At 55.6% G+C, this 13,585-nt stretch overlaps 2 pseudogenes across 2 annotated transcripts; one reads left to right on the top strand and one right to left on the bottom strand.

The window, feature by feature from the left end:
- The first annotated feature begins 4,724 nt into the window (after positions 1–4,724).
- LOC144601055 (uncharacterized) lies at positions 4,725–13,350 on the top strand (annotated as a pseudogene). Its single transcript, XR_013548231.1, has 4 exons — positions 4,725–4,923; positions 5,221–6,056; positions 6,126–6,201; positions 12,193–13,350. The product of XR_013548231.1 is annotated as an uncharacterized LOC144601055 (transcript).
- LOC144601036 (uncharacterized) lies at positions 7,807–9,805 on the bottom strand (annotated as a pseudogene). Its single transcript, XR_013548224.1, has 2 exons — positions 9,687–9,805; positions 7,807–9,063 (listed from the first exon to the last, which is right to left on the bottom strand). The product of XR_013548224.1 is annotated as an uncharacterized LOC144601036 (transcript).
- Positions 13,351–13,585: the final 235 nt, after the last annotated feature.

Genomic DNA, 13,585 nt, shown 5'->3' with positions numbered 1-13,585 from the left:
CTGTGTGCCTGGGTCCTGGACTTTCTCACTGCCAGGCCCCAAGTGGTCAGGATGGGGGAACACACATCTAGCTCCCTCACCCTGAACATAGGATCCCCCCAGGGCTGCGTCCTTAGCCCCCTACTGTACTCCCTGTACACACATGACTGTAGGGCCAGGTTCATCTCAAACTCCATCATCAAGTTTGCTGATGACACTGTGGTGGTGGGCCGGATCTCCAACAACGATGAGAAGGCCTACCGGGAGGAGGTGGCTGATCTGGCACTCTGGTGTCAGGACAATAGCCTCCTCTTGAATGTCACTAAAACAAAGGAGCTGATTGTGGACTTCAGAAGGGCTAAACATCCAAGGACGTACACGCCACTGGAGATAAATGGGTCTATTGTGGATAGGGTGAGCAGTTTCAAATACTTGGGAGTCCGCATCGCAGAGGATCTGACGTGGGCAACGCACATTGCCGCACTGGTGGGTAAGGCAAAGCAACGCCTTTACCACCTTAGACAACTGAGGAAATTCAGAGTGTCGCTGAGGATCCTTCATTGCTTCTACTCTGGGGCTGTAGAGAGCATCCTGTCCGGCAACATTACAGTCTGGTTTGGGAACAGCTCTGCCCAGGACAGGATGGCCCTGCAGAGAGTAGTGCGTTCGGCAGAACGCACCATGGGAACTACACTCGTCCCCCTGCAGTACCTATACATCAGGAGGTGCAGATCCAGAGCAAGCAAGATCATGAGGGACCCCTGCCACCCCAGTAATGGACTGTTCCAGATGCTACGGTCAGGCAAACGCCTCCGCTGTCACGCTGTGAAAACGGAGAGGATGAGACGGAGCTTCTTCCCACAGGCCATCAGGACTGTCAACTTTGATAACCCCAGAGACTAAATTTTTGTCGACACTTTTTGTGCTATGTTTACTAACTTATTAACTTTATTTATATGCTGTAACTGTAATTATTTTTGTGCACAACCCGCAGGCATTGCCACTTTCATTTCACTGCACATCGAGTATGTGTATGTGACAAATAAATTTGACTTGACTTGACTTGACCTGCTCCTACTGCGGTAAGGGCTTCAACTGGCTGCCGGATTTGAAGGTGCACCGGCCGTACACCTGCAGTGACTGCGGCAAGGGCTTCACCCGCAACAACAGCCTGCTGGAGCACCAGCGCATCCACACCGGCGAGCGCCCCTTCACCTGCACCCAGTGTGGCAAGGGCTACACCAGCTCCTCCACGCTGCTGAGGCACCAGCGCACCCACACCAGGGAGCGCCCCTTCACCTGCGCCCAGTGCGGCAAGTGCTTCACCCGCTCCTCCAGCCTGCTGAGGCACCGGCGCACCCACACCAGCGAGCGCCCCTTCACTTGCGCCCTGTGCGGCAAGAGCTTCAAGCAGTCCTCCAACCTGCTGAAGCACCAGCTGGTGCACGCTGGCGACCATCCATTCCCCAGCCCGATGAGAGACAGGGCCCAACAAGGAGAAGTGTTATGAGTGCGACATGTGTGGCAAAGCCTGGCAGCAGCCAACGGCGGGCGCACATGGGAGAAAGCCCCTTCGGCCGCTCCACCGGCAGCAAGAGCTTTTTGAATTCGTTGGGGCTGTGGCCGCACCGGTGGGCGTACACGGCGAGAAGTTCTTTGGCTGCTCCACTTACGGCATGGGCTTTGCCCGGTCGTCGGGGCTACAGCGGCACCAGCGGATGCACAGCGGTGAGAGGTCCTTCACCGGCCCTTCACCTGCTGCGACTTTTCGTCTCTTTTGTTATTTTTAGTGTGTTTTAAAGTTTGTGTTAATGTTTCTGGTCGCTCTGCGGCCTAACGTCATGGAGCTGTTAACCTTGTTTGAGACTAATGGAGCCATTATGGGGTGGTGGACTTACCATGGGAGCCTGAAATCCCTAGCCTGGGATCGACGTTCCAACTGCGGCCTGCGGATTTCAACACAGAGGAGCTCGCAGTCTCAGGTAGAGACTGATGTCGGGAAGCTCCAAGTCGCAGGAGGTTCGACTAGTCCCGACCCAGGGTCCGATCGCCCGGCGCAGGGAGCTGAGATCCCCCCGATGCAGGAGCTTGATCGCCCCGATGCGGAGGGCCCGACCGCCAGCTACGGGAGCCATGATCGCCCCGACCACGGGAGGACAAAGAAGGGAAGAGATTGAACTTTTTCTTTCGCCTTCCATCACAGTGAGGTATATGGAGGAAAATGTATTTTGTGTGTCTTGTTGCTTTTTATTGGTATGACTGTATGACACATCAAATTCCTTGTGTTACAAAACATATTCGGCTAATAAAGTATGATTATTATGATTATGATTAAGCATTTCGGCCCATTGTGTCCGCTCTACTATTCTATCTTTCTCTCTCAATCCCGTTCTCCTGCCTTAGAAACATAGAAAATAGGTGGAGTAGGCCATTCGGCCCTTCGAGCCTGCACTGCCATTCAATATGATCATGGCTGATCATCCAGTTCAGTAACCTGTACCTGCCATCTCTCCATACCCCCTGATCCCTTTAGCAAACAGGGCCACATCTAACTCCCTCTTAAATATAGCCAATGAACTGGCCTCAACTACCTTCTGTGGCAGAGAATTCCACAGACTCACCACTCTCTGTGTGAAGAAATGTTTTCTCATCTCGGTCCTAAAAGACTTCCCCCTTATCCTTAAGCTGTGCCCCTGGTTCTAGACTTCCCCAACATCAGGAACAATCTTCCCGCATCTAGCCTCTCCAACCCCTTAAGAATTTTATATGTTTCTATAAGATCCCCCCTCAGTCTTCTAAATTCCAGCGAGTACAAGCCTAGTCTATCCAGTCTTTCTTCATATGAAAGTCCCGCCATCCCAGGGATCAATCTAGTGAACCTTCTCTGTACTTCCTCTAAGGCAAGAACGTCTTTCCTCAGATTAGGAGCCCAAAACTGCACACAATACTCCAGGTGCGGTCTCACCAAGGCCCTGTACAACTGCAGTAGAACCTCCCTGCTCCTAAACTCAAATCCTCTTGCTATGAATGCCAACATACCATTCGTTTTCTTCACTCTTCGCTTTAACCCCTGACACCCGTACTAATCAGGAACATGTCAATCTCCGCTTTAAAACGTGCAGCGGTAGAGTTGTTGCCTCACAGCGCCAGAGATCCGGGTTCCATCCTGACTACGGGTGCTGCCTGTACAGAGTTTGCACGTTATCTCCGTGACCTGCGTGGGTTTTCTCGGGGTGCCCCGGTTTCCTCCCGCACTCCAGACGTGCAGGTTTCTTGAAATCTTGAATTCACAATGATCCGCCGCCATTATTTTATGTACGAGTTACTTCTTTATTTATTTTTCTTTAATCAATTTTTATTATTTGGTGTTACATTGTGAGCCAGTTGCAACGGATTTTCGTTCAAATATGCACTCGTCTGTATAGTTTTGAATGACAAAATTTGGGCGGCACGGTAGCGCAGCGGTAGAGTTGCTGCTTTGCAGCGAATGCAGCGCCGGAGACTCAGGTTCGATCCTGACTACAGGTGCTGCACTGTAAGGAGTTTGTACGTTCTCCCCGTGACCTGCGTGGGTTTTCTCCGAGATCTTCGGTTTCCTCCCACACTCCAAAGACGTACAGGTATGTAGGTTAATTGACTGGGTAAATGTAAAAAATTGTCCCTAGTGGGTGTAGGATAGTGTTAATGTGCGGGGATCGCTGGGCGGCACGGACTTGGAGGGCCGAAAAGGCCTGTTTCCGGCTGTATATATATGATATGATATGATATGAATAAAGTTATATTCGTTCATTCATTCATTCATACATATAAGGGTTGGACACGTTAGAGGTAGGAAACATGTTCCCAATTTTGGGGTAGTCCAGAACAAGGGGCCACAGTTTAAGAATAAGGGGTAGGCCATTTAGAACGGAGATGAGGAAGAACTTTTTCAGTCAGAGAGTGGTGAAGGTGTGGAATTCTCTGCCTCAGAAGGCAGTGGAGGCCAGTTCGTTGGATGCTTTCAAGAGAGAGCTGGATAGAGCTCTTAAGGATAGCGGAGTGAGGGGGTATGGGGAGAAGGCAGGAACGGGGTAGTGATTGAGAGTGATCAGCCATGATCGCATTGAATGGCGGTGCTGGCTCGAAGGGCTGAATGGCCTACTCCTGCACCTATTGTCTATTGTTACCGCACAGTATCTCTAAAATCTAAACAATACCCCGTGACTTGTCCTCCACTGCTGTCTGTGGCAATGAATTCCACAGATTCAACACCCTGCGGCTAAAGAAATTCCTACTCGTCTCCTTTCTAAATGCATGGGCGGGAAAGGCAGAGAGGGATAGGGTTAGGGGTGAGGAGGGAAGTGGGCGAGGGTGGGGGCGAAGGTTTGGGGGTGGTGGGGGAAGGTGAAGGGGACGGAAAAGGTGGAGGTGAGGGGATGGGAGGGGGGGGCACCGACCTGGGGAGCCGGGCACCGCGCCACTCCCGCTTTTGTCCAGGGGAAGGGCGGCTGCGATTGGTGGAGGGCGCTGTCTGTCCGAGGGGCGGGGCTGCGACTTGACCTATAGCTTGCGTTCACCTGCGCGGAGACGCGGCCCTGATTGGTTGGACGCCGGGAAGGGGCGGTACCTGTCTGTTTATGACGGAGTTCATCTCCATTGGCCGAAGGCGCTGCCCGTCATTTGAGGGGCGGGACCTGGTCGCCGGTCACGTGAGGCGGGACCAGGCCTCCTCCGGGAGCTCAGGTGGGGAATAGCCGCCGCGCCGCGCCCCCTCCCCCACCCCCTCCTCCCTTCCCGAGGGCGATCCTGCGGCGGCCGACCTGAGTAGCCGGAGCCCGAGGCGTGCGGGCGCGTAGGGGAGGAGATGTGAGGGAGGGAAGGAGGTCTGGGCGTCCTCTGGTCCTCCGACTGCAGCGCCCCCTGGTAGCTGACTGGTGGACGTGCGGGGGGCTCGATGATCCCCAGGTCGGTGCGCGCCCCCATTTGCCCCATCACCCCCTCCCGCTTCCCCCTCCCCTCACCTGCCCCATCACTCCCCGCTTCCCCCCTCCCCTCACTTCCACCGCCCTCATCCCCTTCGCCATTTCCCCCCTTGCTTCCTCACCACCTCTCCCCACCTTCAACCCCCATGTTCTACCCTCACCCTCAGCCCTTCACCCCCCCCTCCCTCACTCCCCCTCTCCCCTTCAAGCACTAATGATGTTCACGTATTAATAATGTCCTGTTTGCCAGATTGTTGACCCTCTTGTTCCCCTCCTGCAGGGTTTAGGAGCCTTTGCTGTGGATAGAGAGACGGGGACGTGAGTGGCATTGAGGGAGGCCAGGGTGCCGGTGAGCCCTCCCCCCCATCTGCTCGGTGTGAAGGCTGAGCTTCGGTGGAGGACCACATGGCGGGGCCCAAAAAGGAGAAGCGTTACAAGTGCGACGTGTGTGGCAAGGCCTGGCAGAAGCCGTGCCTGCTGGAGACCCACCGGCGGGCGCACACAGGAGAACGCCCCTTCGGCTGCTCCACCTGCGGCAAGAGCTTTGCCCATTTGTCGGGGCTACGGCGGCACAACCGCATGCACTCTGGCGAGAGGCCCTTTACTTGCTCCGACTGCGGCAAAGACTTCACCCGCTACGAGAGCCTGCTGCGGCACTACCACGTGCATTCCGGTGAGAGGCCCTTCGGATGCTCCGACTGCAGCGAGACCTTCAAGACGGTGCAGGAGCTGAAGAGCCACCAACGTGTGCACAGCGGTGAGCGGCCCTTCGACTGCTCCGACTGCAGCAAGACCTTCAAGACGGCGCAGGAGCTAAAGATCCACCGGCGGGTGCACAGCAGTGAGCGGCCCTTCACCTGCTCCGACTGCGGCAAGGGCTTCAAGTCGTCACCGGACCTGTTGATGCACCGGCGCCTGCACACCGGGGAGCGCCCCTTCACCTGCAGCGACTGCGGCAAGGGCTTTACCCGCTCCAAAAACCTGCTGGAGCACTGGCACACCCACACCGGCGAGCGCCCCTTCATCTGCGCCCAGTGTGGTAAGGGCTATACCAGCTCCTCCAACCTTCTGAAGCACCAGCGGGTGCAAGCTGATCGCCATCCCATTCCCAGCCCAGTGAGTGGCGAGCGTTTTGCCGTGGCCTCCCCTGCCCTGTCTCAGCAGCGCGTGCACACCAATGGCCAGCCCTACAACTGCTAATACTGCGGTGATGCGTTTGACAGCTCGCGGGGGCTGCGGCAGCACCGGCGGGCCCACGCCGGCGACTGGTCCTTCACACCCCGGCAAGCGTTTCAAGAGTAATGTATATCCCTCCATTCCCTGTATATCCATGTGCCTGTCCAAAAGCCTCTTAAACACCCAGTGGCGCAGCGGTAGAGTTGCTGCCTCATGGCGCTAGAGATCCTGGTTCCATCCTGACCACAGGTGCTGGCTTTTGCTAAGCAAAAACAAAAATGTAGATAGGCGCCCAAATAATCAGCGTTATCCCATGATAAGCTTTCTTCTATCTACAGATGCTCCTTGACTTACGATGGGGTTACGTCCCATCATAAATCGAAAATATCGTAAGCTGAAAATGCATTTAATACACGTAACCTACCAAACATCATAGCCACCAAACCTACGGTTTCTGCTGAATGTTCATTTAGTTTAGTTTAGATATACAGCGCGGAAACAGGCCCTTCGGCCCACCGGGTCTGCGCCGACCAGCGATCCCCGCACATTATCCTATACCCACTTGGGACAATTTTTACATTTACCAAGCCAATTAACCTGCAAACCTGCATGTCTTTGGCATGTGGGAGGAAACCGAAGATCTCGGAGAAACCCCACGCAGGTCACGGGGAGAATGAGCAAGCTCCATACAGACAGCACCCGTAGTCGGGATCGAACCCGATTCTCTGGTGCTGCAGTCGCTGCTAGGCAGCAACTCTACCATGCCGAATGTGTATCGCTTTTGCACCATCGTAAAGTCGAAGCATCGTAAGTTGAGGAGCATTTCTTTTCTATTAAAAAAAAGAAAAAAGCTAACTGATCGTGCACAATTGTGACGGTTTGATTTCAAAGGCAGGGCCGGGGCATTCCCTGAGGGATTCGGGGGGTTGGAAGAGGTTTCTTCTGTGTTTTTCCCCTCAGTTGTTGTCTGGGGAGGAATGGCGGTGGCACTCGGCCCTTGGGGGCTAGGATGCGTGGGGGGAAGGCTGAGCTTGCCTCCCCTGCCCCGACCCACATCCAGTCCACCACGGGAAGGGGGGTGGGGGAATTGTGGAAATTCCACACGGAAAGTGTCGGTGGTCAGCCTGCCTGGAGACAGGCCCTTTGACTACCCCGGGCTTTGAGCAACACTATCTTGCACTGTTCCACACTGTATATTGACGTTTATTGTGGTTGTCATCACCGTATGTACACTGTTTGCTCTGGCGGCTGCGTGTGAACGGGCGATTTCATCGCCTCCCGGTCAGTGTGCAGGACAACAAACTAATGAAGCATCTGGAGCGCAGTTCTCCTGGGTCGCTACAGGCTGAAGCATCAAACTACTACCCTGTTGAACCCCTTTATCATGGATACTTTTTTGCATATCTTTATAGACAATAGAAAATAGGTGCAGGAGAAGGCCATTCGGCCCTTCGAGCCAGCACCGCCATTCAATGTGATCATGGCTGATCATTCTCAATCAGTACCCCGTTCCTGCCTTCTCCCCATACCCCCTGACTCCGCTATCCTTAAGAGCTCTATCTAGCTCTCTCTTGAATGTATTCAGAGAATTGGCCTCCACTGCCCTCTGAGGCAGAGAATTCCACAGATTCACAACTCTCTGACTAAAAAAGTTTTTCCTCATCTCTGTTCTAAATGGCCTACCCCTTATTCTTAAACTGTGGCCCCTGGTTCTCGACTCCCCCAACATTGGGAACATGTTTCCTGCCTCTACCGTGTCCAACCCCTTAATAATTTTATACGTTTCGATAAGATCCCCTCTCATCCTTCTAAATTCCAATGTATACAAACCTAGTCGCTCCAGTCTTTCAACATATGACAGTCCCGCCATTCCGGGAATTAACCTAGTAAACCTACGCTGCACGCCCTCAATAGCAAGAATATCCTTCCTCAAATTTGGAGACCAAAACTGCACACAGTACTCCAGGTGCGGTCTCACTAGGGCCCTGTACAACTGCAGAAGGACCTCTTTGCTCCTATACTCAACTCCTCTTGTTATGAAGGCCAACATTCCATTGGCAGGTGGAGCAGCCTAAGTTGCGTTCTTCCGTATGCGCCAGCCGGTGGGTCTCCAGCAGGCATGGCCTCAGCCAGGCCTTGCCACCCACGTCGCACTCATTACGCTTCTCCTTGTTGGGCCCCGTCACTCACGGGTCTGGGGCGATCGCCGGCGTGCACCCACTGGTGCTTCAGCAGGCTGGTGGACTGGGTGAAGCCCTTGCCGCACTGAGCGCAGGTGAAGGGGCGCTCGCCAGTGCGAGTGTGCTGGTGCCTCAGCAGGCTCGAGGACTGGGTGTAAGCCTTGCCGCACTGGGCGCAGGTGAAGGGGCGCTCACCGGTGTGGGTGCGCTGGTGCTCCTGCAGGCTGTTGGAGCAGGTGAAGTCCTCGCCGCAGTTGCTGCAGGTGCAGTTGTTGCGGCCGCTCCCTGGTGAGCATGCGCCGGTGCATCAACAGTTCCGATGACGACTTGAAGCCTTTGCCGCAGTCGGAGCAGGTGAAGGGCCGCTCACTGCTGTGCACCCACCGATGCCGCTGTAGTCCCGACGACCGGGTAAAGCTCTTGCCGCAGTCGGAACCGATGAAGGGCTTCTCGCTTGAGTGCACGCCGTAGTGCCGTAGTGCCGCAGCACGTTGCCGTAGCGGGTGAAGCTCTTGCCGCACTCCGAGCAGTCGAAGGGGCGTTCTCCCGTGTGCGCTTGCCGGTGGATCTCCAGCTGGCTCGGGTGCTGCCAGGCCTTGCCACACTTATAACACTTCACCTTGTTGGGCCCCGTCATGTAGTCCTCCACCGAAGCCCAGCCCGCACACCGAGCAGATGGGTGGGGGGGGGGGGTCACATGCCCCCTGGCCGCCCTCAATGGCCGCTCATGTCCCCGTCTCTCCGTCCACAGCAACGGCTCCTAAACCCTGTAGGAGGTGAACATAGAGGATCAACAAGCTGGCAAACAGGACATTACTAACACGTGAACATCACTAGTGCTTGATGGAGGGGAGGGGGTGAAGGGAGGATGCAGGGGTGGGGGTCAGGGGTGTGGGGGAGGGGGGAAGTCACGTGGGGGGGAGCATGCATTATGGTAAGATGGTCACAGAATGCTGGAGTCACTCAGCGGGTGGGGCAACGTCTGCGGAGAACACGGATAGGGGACCCTTCTGCAGACCTGGAACGTCGCTGATCCACGTTGACCAGAGAGATGCTGCCTGAACTGCTAGGTATCACAAAATGCTGGAGTAACTCAGCAGGTCAGGCAGCATCTCGGAGAGAAGGAATGGGTGACGTTTCGGGTCGAGACCCTTCTTCAGACTGATCTGTATGTTACTCCGGAACTCTGTGCCTTTTTGTGTATGAATGAACCAGCATCTGCATTTGCGGGCGGGCGGCTCGACGCGGTGCCCGAAGCCCCCAGGTCGGTGCAGCCCCCCCCCCCTCCTTCACCCACTTGCCTCCTCACTCCCCCCCCCCCCTCCATTCAAGCACTGCTCAGACTGCAATCGGCAAACCAGAGGCCTCCTTCCCTCCCTCGTTCACTCACATCCCACTCCTCGGGTGGCCGGCCGCAGAATCGACCTCCGGAAGGGAGGGTGGGGGGGCAATGCCGCGGGGCCGAGCGGCGGCGGCCGTTCCCCAACCTGAGCTCCCGGCGCTGAGCGAGCGGAAGGCCTGGTCCCGTCGGACAGACAGCGCCCTCCGCCCCCCAGGGGCCATGTCCCACCCCCCCAGGGGCTGCAGAGCAAGGACGATCCGCTCCAATAACAACCGCGCATTCATCTGCAGCGCCTGTGGGCGTAACGCGCCCTGTCCGGCCGCGCCATGGCAACCGTCGCTCGCGCAGCGGAGATTGGCTGAGGGCGCTGTCTGTCCTATAGGCGGGGCTGTGTGTCGGCCTATAGACGCGTTCATCTGCGCCGGGGACGTGTCTTTGATTGGTCAGGCACCGGGAGGAGGCGGCACCTGGTCCTCTGTGACGTCTGAGCCGGGGAGGTGGACCTGATCCCATTGGCCGCTGGCGCTGTCCGTCAGTGAGGAGGCGGCACCTGGTCGCCGATCACGTGAGACGGGGCGATGACGGGACGAGGTCTCCGCTCGCTCAGCGCCAGGAGCTCAGGTGGGGAACAGCCGTCGTCGCCGCCGCCGCTTGGCCCCGCGTCCTTTCATCCTCCTCCCTTCCCGAGGGCGATCCAGCGGCCGGCGATCCGAGGATTGGGATGTGAGGGAGGGAAGGAGGTCTGGGCGCCGTCTGGTCCTCCGACTGCAGCGCCCCCTGCCGTCGGGAGGGTTGAGTTTAGTTTATTGTCACGTGTAAAGCTTTTTTGTTGTGTGCTAACCAGTCAGCAGAAAGGCAACACACGATTACAATCCATCCGTCCGCAGTGTTCGGATATGGGATAAAGGGAATCACGCTGAGAGCAAGACTTGTACTCCAGCGCGGAGACAAGGTCTTTCCCTGTACAAGGTCATAAGTGAGAGGAGCAGAATTAGGCCTTTCGGCCCATCAAGTCTACTCCGTCATTCAATCTTGGATGATCTATCTCTCCCTACAAACACCATTCTCCTGCCTTCTCCCTATAACCCAGACACCCGTATCTCGGTTCATGGAATGGTAATGAGCCTATTCGGCCCCCTCCCCCCGACTCCATCAAAACGACAACAGGCAGCCTTGAAAGCCTATCCACCCTAGTCAAACCTCATGTTAAAAACCTTGGCGTGATATTTGACTCCGCTTTTAAGTTTGACAAGCAAGTGAACTCTGCGGTAAAAGCCAGTTTCTTCCAGCTTCGTACTATAGCAAAAATCAAACCATTCCTCCAATTTGACGATCTCGAAAAAATCATCCACGCATTTATTTCCTCCCGCCTAGACTACTGCAACTCCCTATAAACCAATCATCCCTGTCCCGACTGCAATTGGTCCAAAACGCTACAGCAAGACTCCTGACGGGTATTCGTAAAAGGGACCACATCACCCTAATTCTGGCCTCTCTCCACTGGCTCTCCTAATTTGAGGAAGGACATTCTTGCTATTGAGGGATTGTAGCGTAGGTTCACCAGGTTAATTCCCGGGATGGCGGGACTGACATGATGAAAGAATGGGTCAACTTGGCTTGTATTCGCTGAAATATAGAAGGATGAGAGCGGACCTTATAGAAACATATAAAATTATGAAAGGATTGGACAGGTTAGATGCAGGATAAATGTTCCCGATGTTGGGGAAGTCCAGAATCAGTCTGAAGAAGGGTCTCGACCCGAAATGTCACCCATTCCTTCTCTCCCGAGATGCTGCCTGACCTGCTGAGTTACTCCAGCAATTTGTGAATAAATACCTTCGATTTGTACCAGCATCTGCAGTTATTTTCTTATACCAGAACCAGGGGTCACAGTTTAGGATGAGATGAGGAAAAACGTTTTCACCCAGAGAGTTATGAATCTGTGGAATTCTCTGTCACAGAAGGCAGTGGAGGCCGATTCGCTGGATGTTTTCAAGGGTTAGAATTAGGTCTTAGAGCTAACGGAATCAAGGGACATGGGGAGAAAGCAGGAACGTGGTACAGATTGTGGATGATCAGCAATGATCATATTGAATGGCGGTGCTGGCCCGAAGGGCTGAATGGCCTACTCATAATTATTATCATAATCATACTATTTTAGCCAAGTATGTTTTGCAACATACGAGGAATTTGATTTGCCATACATTCCCAAGTCGGTGCAGCCTTCCCCCCTTACCCGACCCACCCCGCTCCCGTCCCCCCACTTTCACTCCCACACTTCGACCCCCTCCCTCAACCCTCCCCTCTACCATCACCCCCACTCACCTCCCTCCCCTTTCCCCCCTTCAAGCACTAGTGAAGTTCATGTGTTAGTAATGTCCTGTTTGCCAGCTTGTTGACCCTCCGTGTTCCCCTCCTGCAGGGTTCGGGAGCCTTGCTGTGGAGGGAGAGACGGGGACGTGAGTGGCCATTGAGGGCGGCCAGGGTGCCGGTGAGCCCCTCCCCCCATCTGCTCGGTGTGCGGGCTGACCTTCGGTGGAGGACCACATGACAGGGCACAAAAAGGAGAAGCGTTATGAGTGCGACGTGTGTGGCAAGGCCTGGCAGAAGCCGTGCCTGCTGGAGAACCACCGGCGGGTACACACGAGAGAACGCCCCTTCGACTGCTCTGACTGCGGCAAGATCTTTGCCCAGTTGTCGGCACTGCAGCAGCACCGGCGGGTGCACACGGGCGAGAAACCCTTCACCTGCTCCGACTGCGGCAAGGGCTTTTCCCGGTCGTCGGGGCTACAGCGGCACCGGCGGGCACACACGGGCGAGAAGCCCTTCGGCTGCACCACCTGCGGCAAGGGCTTTGCCCAGACATCGGGGCTGAGGCGGCACCTGCTGGTGCACAGCGGTGAGCGGCCCTTCACCTGCTCAGAGTGCGGCAGGGACTTCAAGTCGTCGCCGGACTTGTTGAATCACCGGCGCCTGCACACCGGGGAACGGCCGTACACCTGCAGCGACTGCGGCAAGGGCTTCACCCACTCCAACAGACTGCTGGAGCACCGTCACACCCACACCGGCGAGCGCCCTTTCACCTGCACCCAGTGCGGCAAGGGCTACACCTACTCCTCCAACCTGCTGAAGCACCAACGGGTGCATGCCGGCAACCGTCCCATCCCCAGCCTGATGAGTGGCGAGCGCTTTGCCGTGGCCTCCCACGCCCTACCTCACCAGCGCGTGCTCACCAGTGGCCAGCCCTGCGACTGCTAGTACTGAGGTGAGGCGTTTGACAGCTCGCGGGGGCTGCGGCAGCACCGGCGGGCCCACGCCAGCGAGCGGCTCTTCCCACCGCGGCAAGCGTTTCAAGAGTGATCCATATCCCACCATTCCCTGTATGTCCAGGTGCCTGTCTAAAAGCCTCTTAAACACCCAGTGGCGCAGCGGTAGTCAAGTTAAGTCAAGTCAATTTTATTTGTATAGCACATTTAAACACAACCCAAGTTGACCAAAGTGCTGTACATCAGTGCAGGTACTAAAAAAAGAACAGGTTTTGAGCCTGGACTTAAAGGAGTCGATGGAGGGGGCAGTTCTGATGGGGAGTGGGATGCTGTTCCACAGTCTAGGAGCTGCAACTGCAAAAGCGCGGTCACCCCTGAGCTTAAGCCTAGACCGCGGGATAATCAGTAGCCTTAAGTCGGCTGACCTGAGGGACGTGGAGATTGAATGGTGGGTTAGAATATTTTTGATATGGAGTGGGGGGGGGGGGGGGGGAAGCCTGTTTATGGCTTTGTATGCAAATAGGAGGAGCTTGAAATCGGTTCTGTAGCGTACTGGGAGCCAGTGGAGAGAGGCCAGAATTGGGGTGATGTGGTCCCTTTTACGGGTTTCCGTCAGGAGTCTTGCTGCGGCATTTGAACCAATTGCAACCACATTCATTCCTTCTCTCCGGAGATGCTGCC

This window comes from Rhinoraja longicauda, chromosome 16 (assembly GCF_053455715.1).
Source record: "Rhinoraja longicauda isolate Sanriku21f chromosome 16, sRhiLon1.1, whole genome shotgun sequence".
Taxonomy (NCBI): Eukaryota; Metazoa; Chordata; class Chondrichthyes; order Rajiformes; family Arhynchobatidae; genus Rhinoraja; species Rhinoraja longicauda.
Note: the sequence above shows the minus strand (reverse complement) of the source record. Positions and strands in the feature narration are given on the sequence as shown.